Source organism: Phaseolus vulgaris, chromosome 6 (genome assembly GCF_051622355.1).
Source record: "Phaseolus vulgaris cultivar YP4 chromosome 6, ASM5162235v1, whole genome shotgun sequence".
NCBI classification, from domain to species: Eukaryota; Viridiplantae; Streptophyta; class Magnoliopsida; order Fabales; family Fabaceae; genus Phaseolus; species Phaseolus vulgaris.
Genome location: NC_143503.1, coordinates 11,232,554 through 11,251,158, shown reverse-complemented (window position 1 = coordinate 11,251,158; position 18,605 = coordinate 11,232,554).

Below are 18,605 nucleotides of genomic sequence, written 5' to 3'. Positions count from 1 at the left end.
TACATGCTTTTACTGCATGAAGAGAGGTCACTCAGTTAGATTCTGTAAAATTAGGAAATATTATGTTCCTAAAGGTATTTCGAAATGGATTCCCAAAGGTTGTGAGGTTTCCAATGATAAAGCTGAATAAAAAGGACCCACATTTGTAAGGGGGCCAAATCTTGTTGCTTGAATTTATTGTGTTGCAGGGATACTAAGAGAAGTATGAAGTCTTGATTTATCTGATCAAGCTTTTGGAAGAAAAAAAGTGTGTCTGGAACTGAATTAAGGTTATGTACCAGCTCAAGGTGTCTTGAAAGCCAAAAGAAGCATTCTTGATCATAAATAATGACTCATTGAAGGGACTTTATGACAAAAGGATAAGACCTTCTTTGTCTTTGCTTTTCTATTATAAATTCATACTAAATTCTTCATCTGCATATGAATAATTGCATTTTAAACTCTTCTCTGCTTTTGCTTAAATCTCAAACATTGTTGCTGCTGCAGAAAAACAACCGATTGTTTTCTCGAAACAACCGATTGTTTCTTCTCTGATACCACTGCATAAATTGATTTAATCTCTTTATGAATTTTATATGTTGCAAATTTCTTTTCTAAAGGTTTTATGAGTCAATAAAGCAGTTATGGGGTCTGATTTGGTTCAAAAGAACGTTGTTTCTTGTCATAAAAGGAATATATTCCATATCTTGGAAATTCAAGTGCCTTTATGACTAGTCAAATCAACATGTGTTGACCATGTGATTTTCTGGTAAGGGCTTACGTGATTTTGTGCAACATTGGATCAGATTCTTAATCTTTGAAGGCTGGAACCCACTGCATCCAAAGGATCAAAGAGGATATCTACTTTGCTATAAAACCCTCTGCAACTGTTTTTCTACACAAAAATAACCCATTGACATATCTCTTGTTGCATCTCATATCTTCCTCTGTTTTTCTATCTCTCACATTCTGGTTTCATGGATTCCACTCCTCCATCATAAAAAAGGATTAAAACTAGAGCTGTAAGATCAGGAGGACGTCTTGAGGGTTGGTTTTCAGGAGACAATGAATTGATTGAGAAATATCGCTTTGAAACAAGTAGAAAAGTGATAAACAACCCAAAAGTTGTCTCTTTTAGGTGGTTGAAGAGTCAAAAGTTGGATGATGTGAGAAGGCTTCTCAAAGAACAACTACTGAAGAGGTTCTTGGAGATGAAAGGGATCATCTATCCAGATCTTATTCGGGTTTTCTACACCAACTTAAAATTTGAAGGTAACAATCTTGTTTCTCATGTCAATGGTGTGGATATGGAGATCACTCATGAAGTGTGGGCTGCTGTGACTGGCCTAAAGTATGTTGCGTTGAGAATCAACAAAGGGGACATTGGTGTGGTGGAAGACTTCAACAAAATTCAATATTACAAAAGTTGTTTGAAGAATCCTCATGCACAAGTTAGAACTTGTTCGGTTGGAAGGCTGAAATTGAATGAAAGATTGTTGGCTCTCATTGTCACTTGGATTCTAACACCAAGAGGAAGTAACCATTATGTTCTAATTGAGGAAGATCTTGTCTTCATATACCGCATAATGAGCAAAGTCAAGATTAATTGGATTCATATCATCAAGGAGCACATGCAAAAATCTATGAGGTTAAGTGATTATCATTATCCTTATGCTATCTTGATTTCTAAATTCTTAAACTATTTTGAAGTGAACCTTGAGGATGAAACATCTGAGTTAGTGAAATCAACATTTGAAGTGAACAATGGATCACTAAGAAAGATCAGTTTTACCAAGATCAATGGAAAATGGGTTAGTAAGGATGGTGAACAAGGTGGTTCCTCAAGTGGCTTTCATGCTGAACATGTTGAAGAAGATCAAGAAGTTGTTGAAGGTGTTGATATGGATGTTCCAAATGCAGAACAACCTGCAACTGATTTTGGTGTTGGAACAAGTGTTGGACATCAAGGAGATATGACTCCTTCAATGTTTTTCTTTGAGAGTTACATGGTGAATAGGCTAGATAGATGGCTTTGCTGAAAATCAAAGGAATCGTCATGATCTTTGTGTTACAAACTTTCAGAACTTTGACAATTGATTTCACAGCATGGATACACGTTTTCATACCCTTGATGAACATATTGAAGTTGTTTAGAATCAGATTTTCGAGCTACAGTATGGAAAAGAAGATTGAAGAAAAACAATCGGTTGATTTCTCGAAACAATCGATTGTGAAGCTGGGAAGTCATGGCTTTGTTGTTCTTTCTATATTTGTATTGCCTTATTTTGGACTATTTTGTTTTATCTCTTCCTAGAATCTATTTGTGAAGACAAATAAGGGGAGAATATGGTTTTTGTGTTGTCCTACAAACTGTTATAACTCTGCTATATTCTTGCTTTATATTTCTGCTACATTATTAGTTTGTGTGGAGCTGTTATGTGTTTAGTTTTGGCTGGTTTTCTGCTTTTTGATTTATGCAGCAAATTAGTTGTTGTATGATCATAACCTGCTATAAGAGATGCTCTAGATTGCATAGTTTTTTATTTTGCAGGTGTAGTTTCAGATTCAATCAAAATCAACACAAGCAACCAGAAATTTGTCTTCATCAAATAGGGAGAGATTTTGATCAAGAGTGATCAAGTGCTTTGAAGAATCCAAATCCAACATGTTTGATGAAAGGCTGGTGTTGCTGTTGTGTTTGGGTGGGATCTAGGTAGAATAGAATGTGATCCACTCATTTGTTGAATCTAAAACTGATGTGATTTAAAACATTTTATGAAATCAAGTGTTTTTCCACCTAAGTGAAAAACAACTTGTTGTTTTGTCGAATCAACCAATTGTTTTATTTTTAGGAGTTTTGAAAAGGTTGAAAACTGTTTTAGTTTGGTTGACTTAACTGTCAAGCCAAACAATCAGTTGTTTTGTGGTTTCAACCGATTGTTTCTTTGAAAATCCTAACAGAATTCAGTTCTGATTGTTGAATCTGCTTTAAATGTTTTTCAACTGAATACGCTCCTTCATTAATTGTTTTGACCAATCTTTGAAAAATTTAAATGGTTTGTTTGTGTTTTCAAACATGAAAGAAAAATAGATTTGAGTTTTTTCAGTTGTGACAAAGTTGATTCTAAGATTTGAACATTCACATCAAGCTTTGGATTTTCAAAAAGAGTGGAATAGCATTGCAATTGTATTGATTTCAGTTTGTAGCTTTGGATTTTCAAAAAGAGTGGAATAGCATTGCAATTGTATTGATTTCAGTTTGTAGTGTAAACAAGTGTAATCCCTTCTGAATCTACTGTCACTACAAAAAAAATGTATATTGTAGCGGTTATTTTCATATAAATTGACGTTTATAACTGCCACATTGTAGCGATTTCCCAAACCATCATAGAACTACCCGCAGCAACACCCGTCACTTTAAACATAGTGTAAATAGTGACGGTTTTTATATGTAAGTAGTGTCACTGTCGCAATTTACATTCATTGAATAAGATTTTGACACCATAATATACGTAAGTAGTGACGTTTTTAACTAATGTAATTTTAATTCTGAATAAATAAAATTTAACCACCACTTTTTATAATATGTTTTATACAACTATAAAATTTAACCACCACTTTTTCATAATAAAATAAAATAATGTATAAAATTATAATCATCCATTCATTTCATTTAAAATTAAAGCACACATAATAATGTTCAAAAGTTTATATGTAATTGAAAATTATAATACATAAAAAGTTCATACATTCCTAATCAAGTTTAAAATTACAACACATAATTGTTCAAAAGTTCATACATGCCTAATCAAGTTTAAAATTAAAACACACATCTCTAATCAGTTTTGCTTCCAGCACTTGATCCTATTACTTATTAGGTGATAGAGCATTACTTCCATAATCTGATGTCTGAAATAAATAATTTAAGTTAATGAATTTGTATGTTTATAATTATAAAATAAAAGACACCAACAAATATTTAAATATATTAATACCTCATTGGTGGATGCATAAACCAAATTAGCTGTCATTGCAGCAAAATGTTCTGCAACATCTTTTCTTGAAGCAATATATGCAAGCAAATGTTAGTTTAGAGTGTCAGAACTTAGGTGAGCTTTAAGAAAGATTATATCCATTTTATTAGGAACTTTTGATACATACTTCTTTCTTTCCATTTGATTCCTTGACATTCTTTCGATGATCATTCTCAAGATTTGCCATACTCGTGTACTTGGATATAAAGCCCGTTTGTAATTGCAACCTGCCATTTAAATGTAGCACAAGAAAAATTATTAGAGAAAAAAGAAATGGCCTGATATCAAATTGAGGAACCATTACAACCTAGATGAAATTTTAACTCAAGCATGTGAACACGTGGAGTGATAGAACAAAAACTAATAACAAACCTGTTGTTCTAATCTCTCATCTTTTGAGAGCCATGCTTAAGTAGTAAGATACTCCATTTGATCTCTTGCACAAATCTGTTAAAGGAAAAGCAGTGCGGGAAAATAATAATTAACAGTAAAGGAAGGTAAACTACAATATGCAAAGAGTATATAGATGAAGCAAACTATTTTTGGTGTACGCACTCGTTAGAAGGGTAAAGAAAGCCAAAGTTCATTATGTACCCATAGAAAATCATAACGATGGAATGTAAAAAAATAAATCGAATTAGGACTAGATGTGACTGGTATATCACTCTATGTTTCATGAAATGACAGATCCTTCAAAGTTCAAGACGAAAGAGTACTAAATAGATTTCTAGCACCCATAAACAAAATTCGAGCATCCTCTCTAGAAATTTTAGATACAGTTTAAAGGGGAAAAACAAGATAATTACCCTGTGTATAGGTATGTCCTTAGCCACTTGAATCTTCATATCTACCACAAAATTACTGAAATCAGCCAAGACCCCTTTAATTTCAAGATCTTTGGGAAAACTTCCATTGTATCTTCCAGATAAAATCAATGGACCATCTGAGGACATATCTAGAATATGGAAGGGGCACGCCTATCACAAGATATATAGCAAATAATGCCATTAGAGTGAACCAAAAGTTCAGGGGAAGTTAGATTAAAATAGAACATATAATAACACATGCTACAGAAAAGTAATATCCATACTTAGACAGGACATTAATTAATGACATCTCAATTGATATACCAAATTGCAGAATTGTATGCGGGTGTCAATATCTTTGATAGCAAAGATACCAGTAAACCAACTCTATGAGAGGCTACACAATCAGACAATCCTTGAAAGATGATTTTAAAATTTTGGAAATCTGAAGTCGATTCATTCTTATCCATGGCACTACTATCATCCCCTTCTTTACAACCATAGCAGAAAGCAGCCAACAGTTTTGGACCTTCAATGCGTGAAAATAAAAGTTCAACAATCACATAAAAAGTTAGTTTCCTATCCAGATTCTTTTATTCTATAATTCCTAACTTATTAATGTTCTATATTTTTCTTCCTCTCCCTATTTCAGTTTTGCATAGGATGAGCACATGCTAGAAAAAAAATTCAGTCATTTGAATTGTAAGAAATTACTTCCAACACACTACAACTCCAATTCAATTCTAAACTGCAAGTTTCACTCTACCGCAACCAAATCCACACGCTTATTTAAACTTTCAAGAAGTTCACAAAGCTAAAAAATGCAGACTGACAGACTCACATGTACATAAATATATAGAGAGAGAGAAGAAAAAACTTCATACCTTTTGCTGAGCCACGGGATCGTGTAGTGTGTTACTGGCCTCGCTACCGGAGACGCACTTCACAGCGGAGAAAGAGTTTCGCCTCCGGAGGAAGGTCAAGTTGGAGTTTCTTCCGATAAACCTGAGCCTCGATTTTGCGGAGGATATCGCTGAGACGGTTAAAAGCACGGCGAGGGAGTTACAGCGAGGAAGCGCCTGAGCATCGATGAAAGTAGCGGAGAACCACATTGGGGTGGAAGTCATTGCGAATCGCAAATCGCAATCTCTCTTCTCCCGAGATCAATAATCACAGAGAGAGAGAAAGAGATAGAGAGATTTATTTGTTTCTTTTCTTGCTCACGAGCTTGGTAGTATGAATTTGTAAGTGAGGGTGTTGTGTGACTATAATGAAGATGGAGGTGTTACTGCTCTTTTGGCGCTCTATCAGAGTGCCACGTAGTTACTTTCCCTTCCACCTTAACCTTTCCTCCTTGTCGTTACCAAAATTTCTGATTCCAATTTTATAAATATAAAATATTAAAAATAATCAATCTTATATAATATTTCATATATAAAATAAGGGTAAGAGGTTAATTATTATTATTATTATTAACATTAACATTATTATTATTGTTATTATATTATTATATTATTATTATTATATTTTCAAAAGTAATTGGGATTAATGAGGAAAAAAATAACTTATTTTTATTTTGAAAGATAATTGTGACAGTTAAAAATGACATATTTTGAAAGATAATTGTGGTGGTTAGTCAAATGACGTATTAAACTAAAATTTGTGGCGGTTATTAATAACCACCATATTAAAACCGCCACTTTTTACACAATTTTTTGTAGTGTGTATTTCTGGTGTTGTGTTGCCAAGGAGTGTTGTGTGTTCTTGAGGTGGTCAAGATCAATACTCTTGGTGTGTTTTGTCAAAGGGAGTGTGTTTCTTGAAGGGTTTAAGGTCACTACTTTGGTGGTTTTGTGTTTTGTAATCTGGTTTGATTGCTTAGTGGATTACCCAGTGGTTTTCTGGGGACTGGATGTAGCTCTTGACTTAAGAGTAAACTAGTATAAATTGTTGGTGTATCTCTCTCTTACTCTGTACTGATTTAAATTATATTTTAAACTTTGCTGATATAAACAACTGATTGTTTTGAAGAAACAACCGATTATTTTTTTTGTTGCTTTGCTGTTTAATTGCTTATATTCTTGGTTAACTTGATTCTTGTTCTGGATTCACACAAAGAATTTTATTAAACCTGAAAAAGTTTTCAAAAATCCCTCTTAAACAATTCACCCCCTCTCGTTTAAGACCATATATGTTGGGTTTAATAGTGTCAAAGTTCAAGAGGGGGTGAATTGACCTTTTAAAAGTTTCTCGCAAAATCAGTATTTATCACAGTACACAGAAAATAAATCGATTTATTTGGAAATGAACAGATTTATTTTGGCACTGTTAATGTTTGAAAACGTTTATATCAGCCCAGTTATTTTCAAGGTTATACAGATTAATTTGGAAGTCACACACACTGATATTAGGAAGAAAAACAGTGAATCACAAAACAGCAAGCTTCAATTTTAAGCAAGTGATTAAGGTTCAATTGATAGCTTGACAATTAATTGAGTAGCCTACCACAATCAATCTGGTTTAGTGACTTTTAACAGATTATGTATGTTCTTTTCAGAATCAAACAGTTTTTCCAGATAATAAGAACAGTATGAAACAAGCCCAAAAAGAACAGGTTTATTTTTTATTGAACAGATTTAGTTCTTGACAGTTTAACAAATATGCAGTAATTCGAGTGCAGAGATTAAGGGAGAATGAACACGAAGCACTTATACTGGTTCACTCCAATGAGCTACATCCAGTCTTCACCTAAACCAAGGTGAAACTCACTAAATCACAATTCAAACAACCACAAACACCACTGTTCTTGAACCCTACAAGAACTTTGGTACACTTGCTGGAAAATCCTATTTCAGCATATACACTCTTCAAGAAACCCTATCAAGAAGAGTTTACAACCACACTTTTACAAGAAATGAAATGTGAAACGAATACACCTGATAGAGGATGCAGAAATCTGCCTTAAACCAGTAGAACAGATCGCTTAAACAGTAACAGCACCTCTCACCAAGCTTTGGAACCAAACAAGAACAAGCACACTTTTGATTTTTGAAATCTTTCAAGAACAGATATTAATTCTTTGTAAATCCTTAATTCTCTGATGCAAAACTTGTTTTCTCAATTGTATGATCTCTGTTTAAACGCAGGAACAAGTTTTCTTTTTATAGAAAAACAACCTATAACAGATTTTCAAAAAACAGTTAAAGTTGTTATAAAAAGAACAGATTGAAAATAAAATAAACAGATTTATTTTCAAAAGCAGTTAGAGAATCTGTTATGTGAAGGAGACTCAGTCAACCATTCTGGTGCAGAAACAAAACGAAAAAACCGTTTAAGATAAACATGGCACCAGACTAAAAAGAATCTATTCATTTACAGATGAACAGATTTATTTTTCAAAACGATAACAGAAAATACTTAACTATTGAAACACAGTCGTTTTGAAAGAGTGAAGACTTAGTCAAAATACTTGATTGCACAAAATCTGATTTTCACAAGACTTAGCCAAAGCATCAGTTTAAAAAAGAATATGTTTATTAGGAAAAGAACAGATTTATTTTTATGCATTAAAGGTGTTTTTTGTAAAACATGTGAAAAACAGTTTAAGAAATTTGTGCTTGCTCTTATCACATGGTCAGGGGTTAAGAGGTGAGTTACTCAGCAAAAATCCTACTCTTAAACAACCTCTAAACTCTACCTAAGACATTCTTAAAGCAAATGTAAATATACATGAAATGTACACAAATGTTCATCAAACACATGTCTTGAAGGGGCAGCAACCGTCTTCAACAATATATTCTAACACACACACCCGCCCGAGAGTTTACCTTGGGCCCTGAAGCCGAGAGTTCAAGTTGACCCAGTCCAACAAGTAAGAATCCATAACCTACATCCAAGCCCAAGCCCAAACCAGTGAACAATGTAGTCAAAAGTCCAAGCCCGAATTAGAGGACCGCTAAGCCAAGAAGTCCGAAGAAGAAGAAGTTAATTGTTTCTAGGCTCTGTAAGAACAATAATAGTAAATTTATTATTATATAAGAATGCAAGATTCAAATAGTGTGTGTGTGTGTATTGACATATTAAACATAAATATAGAATCGATAAATGTTCTCATCGGGTGACCTGAATCGGGTCTTGGTGGTGGATTTTGGGCCAACTTTTCTTTTTCGCTATTGCTGCTTTGAGATGCTTGAAATCCACAATGAGGGGAGCTCCACCTGTTGACAAGATTCCAATGATCAAGTCAGTGAGAGCATATAACTATGATTATAGTGTCTAGTGTATGGAATAACACTTACTTTTGTTTAGGGTCTTAAGGCCCTTCTGTAGTACTCGTAGATCCTCCCTTTAGGAGTTAACAACCATAAAGATATTTTTTTAATATATCCCCTTTATTTTAGGGGTGTTGGCAAGGCATTATCTCTGACTTTTTATTTTCATCGAATTTAGATTTGTGCCTAACTGATTCAATTATTTATTCAGCTGTTTAATATATTTTGCTAGCCATTTGGGCCGTAAAATTAACAAATCATTGGGCCTATTATTGTTTTGGGTTGAGTTAAGTATTTACCTTCTTAAAATAATCGGACTAGAATAATATGCATAAATGCTCGGGTCTAGCCCCGAGCACGTCCAACCAGTACACAACCCCCCAGCCTCGACCCGAGTATGGCGAGGAGAAGAGGTTTAATTGTTCGAAAATACATTAAGATAGAAGGTGGTTGGCTTGTAGTTTTCGAGGCGTTTCTTGATGGGACGATTTCATGATAGCTTTAATGGTGTGTCCATGTGTCCCATGATCAACGGTTAAGAAAAGGTGTTGTTTCAAAGTCTTTTTCGATTTTGTAAAACCTAAAAAACCTTTTCATTTTCCCACTAGTCTTTTTTCACTAAGACTCAGAGAGAAAAGTAAGAAAACCTTTCCCTTGTGCCGTTGTGAATCACCGTGAGCCAGGTACATTCTTCCATTCTTATCCTTCGAATAGTAGAACTTATACTTTGGCCTTTTATATTGTTCTTCCTTATGTGCTTGTTTGATTTGCTTCATACGATGCTTAAGGAAACCTCTATTTATACCACTCGTTTAAAAATTAGAGAGTTGAGGGAATCGGGGGGCTAAGCAAAAAAGATGAGAACTTAGTGAAAGTAGTAGTATGTAGAAAAAGGGAACTTGTGTGTTGTGATGAGTCGTCAGACCCCGATGGACCATTTTGTTTCTCTTACACCACTTTTTTTTACCAAAGTCATGTTGCGTCTTCCTCTCTCAATTTTTGAAAAAGAGTAGTTGATTGAACTCAACGTGGCTCATGCCCAGCTGCATTCAAACAACTGAGCGTTTATCCGAGGTTTTGTCATTTTTTGTTCCCAACTCAGTATTTCACCGACTGTGGAAGTATTCTTTTATTTTTTTCGAGTTCAAACAATCTGGTCGGCAACTATGGGCCTCCTTGAATTGTGTTCCCAAGAGAGATTTGCTCACCCTCTTCCAATCATCTTACAAAATTTTCAAAGGCCGATTTATAAAAGTTTGTGCCTCGATTGGAGACTCATCTTTGCTAGACGGTTTTCCCTTGTATTGGTCCCCCAACCCTTATTACCAGAGTTCTCGACGTCTTGAAGATTTGTCCCCAAGGGAACAGGGTATATGCAAATTTCTGGAGGACCTCAAGGTTGTCTTTCGTACGTCAACGCTTTTGACGAAATAATACCTTCTAGGTTCTCTCAAGGCCTATATTGGTATACACTCTTTCTAGCCTTAGCTTTTAAAAGATGTTTAGATTTAACTTCTTGTTTGTTTTGCAAAGAACATGCTTTCTTCACTCAGTAAGACTGAGTTGGCCGAACGCGCAAGGCAGAGGAGAACGGCCAAGGATACCTTAATGTCGAAGGAGGTTGCCCCAAATGGTGGCGTTCATGTTCAAACCGAACAAGATGAACACACTGCTTTCGGGTTGGTTTTCAAGAGAAGATCGGAAGCTCCAATCCCTTCCAAATACCCACACTCGGATGCTCGAGCTACGACCCAGGATGTTCTGAAAATCCAAGAATGTGAAGTCGTAGGAAGTTCCAAAGGGAAAAGTTTGTGGGATCCGAGCCTTGACAATCCGAGTTGAGCCCATGTAAATTGATAATTGGATGGAAACTCGTTGGGGACTCCTAGTTTCTAAAATTATGAACAATATTTTCATCTCTATGTGTATATTTAATCTTTGAACCTAGATGATATTTGGGATCTTAATCGTTTTGTGTATCTTAAGCCTATGACTTCCTTTTAATTGTGCCTTTTTACAGCATCGATAGTTTCGCTTATTAGCATATAAATTAATGTTGTATTCTAAGAATGACTTACAAAGTAAATTTGCTTACACACTAAGCATAACACGATTAAGAAGATTACGAATTGCTGACTTGAGTTTGGATGAAGCGTCCGAGGCGACTGTGATATCTCCTTGTAACACTTTAGGTCATCGCTGGGTGGCCCCTTCTGTTGAGTTTAATAGTGTCAAAGTTCAAGAGGGGGGTGAATTGACCTTTTAAAAGCTTCTCGCAGAAACAGTGTTTAACACAGTTTACAGAAAATAAATCGATTTATATGAAAATGAACAGATTTATTTTAGCACTGTTTGTGTGTTTGAAAAGGTTTATGCAGCAAGGTTAATCACAAGATCTGCAGATATATTTTCCAGATGCTCACACACTGATATTAGAACGAAAAACAGTGAATCACAAAAACAACAACCTTCAATTTCAAGCAAGTGATTAAGGTTCAATTAATGGTTTGACAGTTTATTAAGTGATCTATTACAATCAACCTGTTCTAATGGCTTTTAACAGATGATAAGTGTTCTTATTGAAATTAACCAGTTTTCCAGAAATTAAGAACAGTATGAACCGTGCCCAGAAAGAACATATTTATTTTTAATTGAACAGATTTATTTCTTTGTTGTTTTATCAATTATGCAGAAACTTAATTGCAGAGATTGAGAGAGAATGAACACAAGGCAGTTATACTGGTTCACTCAACTGAGCTACATCCAGTCTTCACCTAAAACCAAGGTGAAATTCACTAAATCAAAGTACAAACAAACACAATTCCCACTGTTCTTGAAACCTACAAGAACTTAGGTACTCTTGCTGAAAAAACCTATTTCAGCTCACACACACTCTCCAAGAAAATCTATCAAGAAGAGTGTTCAACCAAACTATTACAAGAAATGAAAAGTGAAACGACTACACCTGATTGAGGATACAAAGATCTGCCTTAAACCAGTAGGCAAGATTGCTAGAACAGTAGCAGCACCTCACACCAAGCTTTTGGAACCAAACCAAGAACAAGCACTTTGTGATTTTTCGAAATCTTTGAAGAACAAATGCTAATCCTTTGTACACTCTTAATTCTCTGCTGTAAAACTTATTTTTACAAATGTATGAACGATTGTTTAAACTCATAAACAAGTTTTCATTTTATAAAAAACCAACTTATAACAGACTTTTGAAAAACAGTTAAAGCTGTTATAAAATGAACAGATTGAAAATAAAATGAAGAGATTTATTTTCAAAAAGCAGTTAGAGAATCTGTTAAGAGAGGAGACTTAGTCAACCATTCTGGTGCTGAGATAAAACTGAAAAACGTTTAAGCTAGACATGGCACCAGAGACAAAATGAATCTATTTATTTACAGATGAACAGATTTATTTTTCAAAACGAAAACAGAAAAGCTTAACTATTTGAAGCACAGTCGTTTTGAGAGGTAGAAGACTTAGTCAAAATACATGATGCACAAAATCTAATTTTCACAAGACTTAGCCAAGGCATCAGTTTAAAAAAGAATTTGTTTATTTAGAAAAGAACAGATTTATTTTTATGCAGTAAACGTGTTTTTTGTAAAACATGTGAAAAACAGTTTAAGAAAACTTATGCTTGTTCTTATCACATGGCCAGTGGTTATGAGGTGACTTACTCAGCAAAAAGCCCACTCTTAAACAACCTCTAAGCACTACCTAAGACACACTTAAAGCAAAGAAAAAATACACATGAAATGTACATAGAAGTCTTCATCAAACACATGTCTTTGAAGGGGCAGCAACCATCTTCAACACCTTCAAGGTCAGTTAAGTTTCTTGTCCTACACTATTGGCCAGTTTGATGTATATAGTAGATACGATATTGGATTAGCCCTACCTTTCGGTTCTACTGAAACGATATGTTGATGACGACGTCACCGAGTTAGTCTGACCTTATGGTTTGTCTAAAAGGTGTGTATATTTTGATGTCGACATCATTGAGTTATTCCAACCTTAGGGTTCAGCTAAACGATGTGTATATGTTGATGACGATGTCCCCGAGTTAGTTTGACCTTAGGGTTCGGCAAAACGGGGTGTATATATTGATGACAACGTCCCCGAGTTAGTTCGACCTTAGGGTTCGGCTAAACGGGGTGTATATGTTGATAACGACGTCCCCGAGTTAGACCGACCTTAGAGTTCGGCAAAACGGGATGTATAACAATATGTTGAAGACGACCATCCCCAAGTTAGTCTGACCTTAGGTTTTGGCTAAACGGGGTGTATAACGATATGTTGAAGAAGATTGTCCCTAGTTAGTCTAACCTTAAGGTTTGGCTAAACGAGGTGTATAGTAGATTTTCCGAAAAGCATTTATTCAAAAGCGACCTCATTAAAAGACCCTTCTTTGGGGGAAAAGAGTGTCACCAAAGGAAACAAGGAAACGTTAAAATGTCTGAAAACACATTATAAATAAATTTCTTAACTGAAATAGAATTTGAGGCTTGCCGCATTCCACATTCATGGGATGGTTCCACCTTCTAGAGTTTCCAACCGATAAGCTCCATCGCCCAACACTTCTATGATCATGTATAGTATAAAAGCTTAGTGTTGTACTGTCTTTTACTGTCGATCTACGATAAGACATAATCATTTGTCATTCTCGACACAGGAGTTATGGCAAATTTGTCAAAGTGTTTGATCTTTGTTGTATGTATCTCCTTTTTTTTTTCTTTTGCCATAGGGTTAAAATCGAAATATACACTATGAATAATAATGTTTACTGGAACAATGATTGTAGATCGTGAACTAGAACACCAGATAAGTTCCCAGGAAAGACGGGTGGGTCACCAATTGACGCGCTTAAATACCAAGTCTTTCCTTGCTAGAACTTTCCTAGACATGTACTTTTGCACTACTACGATCTATATCCATACAAGAATAATTTCTCTCATGTGAGAGATCATGATAATGATGATGATGAAGCGACATCTCAGTTTCTACTGGAACAACGATTGTAAACTGTGAACTAGTACACCAGGTAAGTTCCCAGGAAAGAGAGGTGGGTTACTAATGGACGCCCTTAAATACCAAGTCTTTCCTTGCTAGAACTTTCCTAGACATGTACTTTTGCACTACTACGATCTATATCCATACAAGAATAATTTCTCTCATGTGAGAGATCATGATAATGATGATGATGAAGCGACATCTCAGTTTCTACTGGAACAACGATTGTAAACTGTGAACTAGTACACCAGGTAAGTTCCCAGGAAAGAGAGGTGGGTTACTAATGGACGCCCTTAAATACCAAGTCTTTCCTTGCCAGAACTTTTCTAGACATGTACTTTTACACTACTACGCTTTATATCCAGTAACAAGAATAATTTCTCTCATGTAAGAGATCATGATAGTGATTTTTTTTATCAACAAAAGATCATGATAATAATGATTATAATAACATCACAACATATTTAAATGATAATAATCATTTGTGTTATCTTCATAAACAAATTTAACTATATTTGTGATTTTCATAAGAATATGATAACAAATTTAAAATATCACAACCGATTTAAATGATAATAATCATTTATGTTATCTTCAAAATAATATAATAATTGTACTGGATAGGAGTACTCGGGACCTCGGTCCAAGTACTTTGGTATGGTCAGCTCGGTTTTTTGGGCCAACATGGGCTTGAAGGGTGGGCCATGAGCTCGGCCCAAGAGCTGGTAAGAAAGTTCAAAAAAGATAGTTAAAATAGAAGGAATATTTTGTTTCTTTATAACACATATGCTAATTAAATACAAATAAAAGTTGTTGAGAATAAAGTTGTTAGCACCCGAGAATAATAGTGCACAAGTAAAACGAAATATTTTCCTGTTGTTAGCACCCGAAGATAAGAGGTTCACGTGAATAGGTGGTTTTTCTGTTATGATTAAATTCTTTCTGTTGAGATTATATTCTCATTAGTGAAACCTATTGAAGGGATATCTATAAAAGGGGCTTGAATCCCCCGAAAAAGGTACGTTGTTTCTAGAGACTTAAGACTAAAACTGATTTGATTTTTTGAATGCTCTCACTAACTTGATCGTTAGAGTGTGATTAACAGGTACAGCAGATATTCACCTCGGTTGAACATCCTCAGACGAATGGTCAGGTTGAGCAAGCCAATAGAGTCATGGTAAGAGGGTTGAAGACAAGGTTAGAGAAGGCCAAGGGAACTTGGTCAGAAGAAATTTTCATAATTTTGTGGACCTATCACACCACCCCATAATCAACAACCAAAGAGACGCCTTTCAGTTTGGTATATGGGTCAGATGCCATGATACCAGTAGAAATACAAGATAATTCTCCTCAGTTCCAAAGCTTTGTTGTTGAGGAGTTTAACGAAGGAAGGAAGGTAAACCTGGATTTCTTGGACGAGGTGTGTGAACATGCCCGTATTAACTCAGAGGCTTTAAAGAGAAGGGTGGACCTCAGATAAAAGACCAAGATGAAACCTCAGCAGTTTAAGGTTGTCGGCTTGGTGATGCGAAAGGCCCACCCTACTAGTTGGAGAATAAGTTATCTCCAAAGTGGACTGACCCGTTTCGCGTAATCGAGGTACTTGGGAATGGAGCGTATAGGCTGGAAAACCTGGAAGGGGGAGCCATTCGCCGAACGTGGAACGTGGCAAACCTCAAGTTTTACTTCAGTTAAGACATTTCATTTTAATGCTTTCTTTTTTAACAATGTGACATTTAAGCTGATGCTCTTTTTCCCTTGAAGGGGTTTTTTAACAAGGACATCTAGTGATAAATTTGTTCTTGGAAGATGGTGCATTAGTTTGTTGATTTACTTGAGTTAGCACACGGTAAGTCGACCTAGTTCGGTGTAAGTATGTATACCCGAGCGTAGGCACCCTGTGGGAGTACTTTGTTTAACTACTCGAGTTAGCACAAGGTAAGACGACCTAGCTCGGCGTTACTACGTCTACCCGAGCATATGCGCCTTGTGAATCTGGTTTGCCTAGTGGTTCACGTGGTTTGATGTCAGGTAAGACGACCTAGCTCGGTATCAGTACAACTACCCGAGTATAGGCGCCCTGCGTATAAGTTGGTATAGATGAATCATTTTGTCAGGTAAGACGACCTAACTCGGTGTAAGTATAGTTTCCTAAGTAAAGGCGCCCTGCGTATAAATTGGTATAGATGAATCATTTGTTCAAGTAAGATGACCTAGCTCGGCGTCAGTACGACTACCCGAGTATGGGCGCCTTGTGCGTAAAAAATGATATAGATGAAGTATTTGACAAGTAAGATGACCTAACTCGACGTAAGAACGACTACCCGAGTATAGGCGCTCTGCAAGCTAATTTGTTATGACTAAATTGTTTGATTCGATGTAAGGTAAGACGACCTTACTTGGTGTAAGAACGATCACCCAAATTTAGGCGCTCTGCAAAGCAAGACTTAGAGAAGTCATGATAGGCAATCTTTGGCTAAGTTTGTGAAACCAAGTTGTGCAAGTCGAGATTGAGTATAGGCTCGTTTTAGCTATGGGTTTATGGTTCATCGAAAGGTTAGTTCTCTGTTAAGTGGGAATTCCATGATTTTTCATGCTTAGTCTTGCCTAAGTTAGATTTTTGTTATACTTATTACTTCATACCCAGAATGTGGAGATGAATTAGTATAAGTGATAAGGTATTCACGTGTGTATTGATAGTAGTTGTGTAAAGACATATTCATTAAGGTAAGTAAATCATTATTTTCATGCTTAAGCTAATAGAAGCTTGCTAAGTGCTTTGTGTTAAAATATAGAATGGGTTGAGTGACGAGGCATGCATTTGTAAAGGTCTCAAAATCACTATACATAAGAAAGAGCAAAAGTGCTGATAAATATAAAGTGTTCAAACTGTTAAAGTGTTAAGAGAATTTAACATATTACAGACCATAAAAATTTTAAGTTAGTCATCCCTTAATTCGCCATCGACCACGGTTTTATCCAGGCCGAGTTCTGAGAAGTCCAGATTGGGATGGAGTGTTGATGCTTGTTCGATAGCTGCCTCGAATCCCACAAGATAGGATTGGGCAACATCTTGCTTAAATGATTTTGTGGTCTTGACAAGATCCTCACCTTTGCGGGACAACTCCCCCTTTAGCTTGTCGACTTCGACCGAGAATTTGTTCCTTTCTTCGGCCAAGCTTGCAGCCTCTTGAGCTTGGTCTGCTACCTCTTTAGCTTTCTCGGCTCGAAGTAGTTCAACTTCTTGTTGCAAGTTATTTGAATGTTTGAGCTCAAATTCAAGACACTCTATTTCTTTGCGAAGCTCCCCATTCTCTTGGATTCTTTGGTCCTCAACTACCCTTCGATCTCTCATCTTGGTGACGACCAAGCAACCCATGGTGAAGGCTTGCCCAAATTGCTTCATGGTGTCACGAAGCAGATAATCTTCGTCGTGAGCCATGAGCCTCTCTTTGTCCTCGCTGGGCAAGAAGGCCTTTTCACCATATGTGGGGATGTCAAAGTCTGGATCCCATAAGCTCTTCTTCTTAGAGTTTTCTGCTTCGCATTCCTGAATGACAATTAAAAATTGGGACGAAGCATGGTCGACTGAGTGAGCAACGTCTTGATGCGAGGCTCGACCATATGAGTGAGAGTGCTCAGTGGGAGGAGCAGTTGCCTTCCTTTTTCTCTTAAAAACAAGCCCCGGGGTGGTTTCCTCATCTTGCTAGGTTGGGGCTTGGGTAATTGTGTTTGGAGCCCTCTTTTTCTGAGTTAAAGAATCCTTGGCCATGTTGGCAGCTGCTCTCATCTTAGCCATTTAGCTTCGCCTTGTTGAAATGGTTCAACATTCTTTCTGCAAAGAAAATAAGTAAATGGTTAGTAAGTGGTAGCAGAGTTATTTTCACCAAGAGTGGGGAATAAGGAGTACCAGTATAAGCCTTCAGGGCTTCGGGAATGTACTATTTCATTATTAAGTATGAGGTGTCGAAGACAACCTTCAAGCTCAACAAGAATTGGTAGATCCCTCAATCTTTTGGTGATAGATCTTCCAGGTGTCGAGCACTCTGGAATTTGGGTTCAAAGGTCTAATATAGGGGAAATCCATCCAGAAGGGTTGGATCTCCTGTTGTGGCTCGAACTTTAACAAATTTGCCTTTAAAATTCTTATATAATAGGGCTCTTCCAGGGGCACCGTTCAGGGACACCCACAGTGATGGCATTTTCACGTGTTCTTCTTGAATCAAAGTAGTAAAAGGGATGCGGAAGCAATGGGTGAGTGAAACAAAGCCCTCCTAGGAGTTGTGTTGGCTTTGAAGGTGCATGAGGAGTGTGATGTTTGAGTGGTTCGGCCAGCTCAAGGGAGAAAGGTGAAAGGATTGAAGTTTATAGCCTAGATTTCTAGGAGAAGTAAAGCTAGTGCACAAAATGGGCAGCATAACAATACTCAATTAAACTTGTCAAATACAATGAGTTAGCCTTCCTATTTATAGGCTAGTTTGGGACGTAAATGA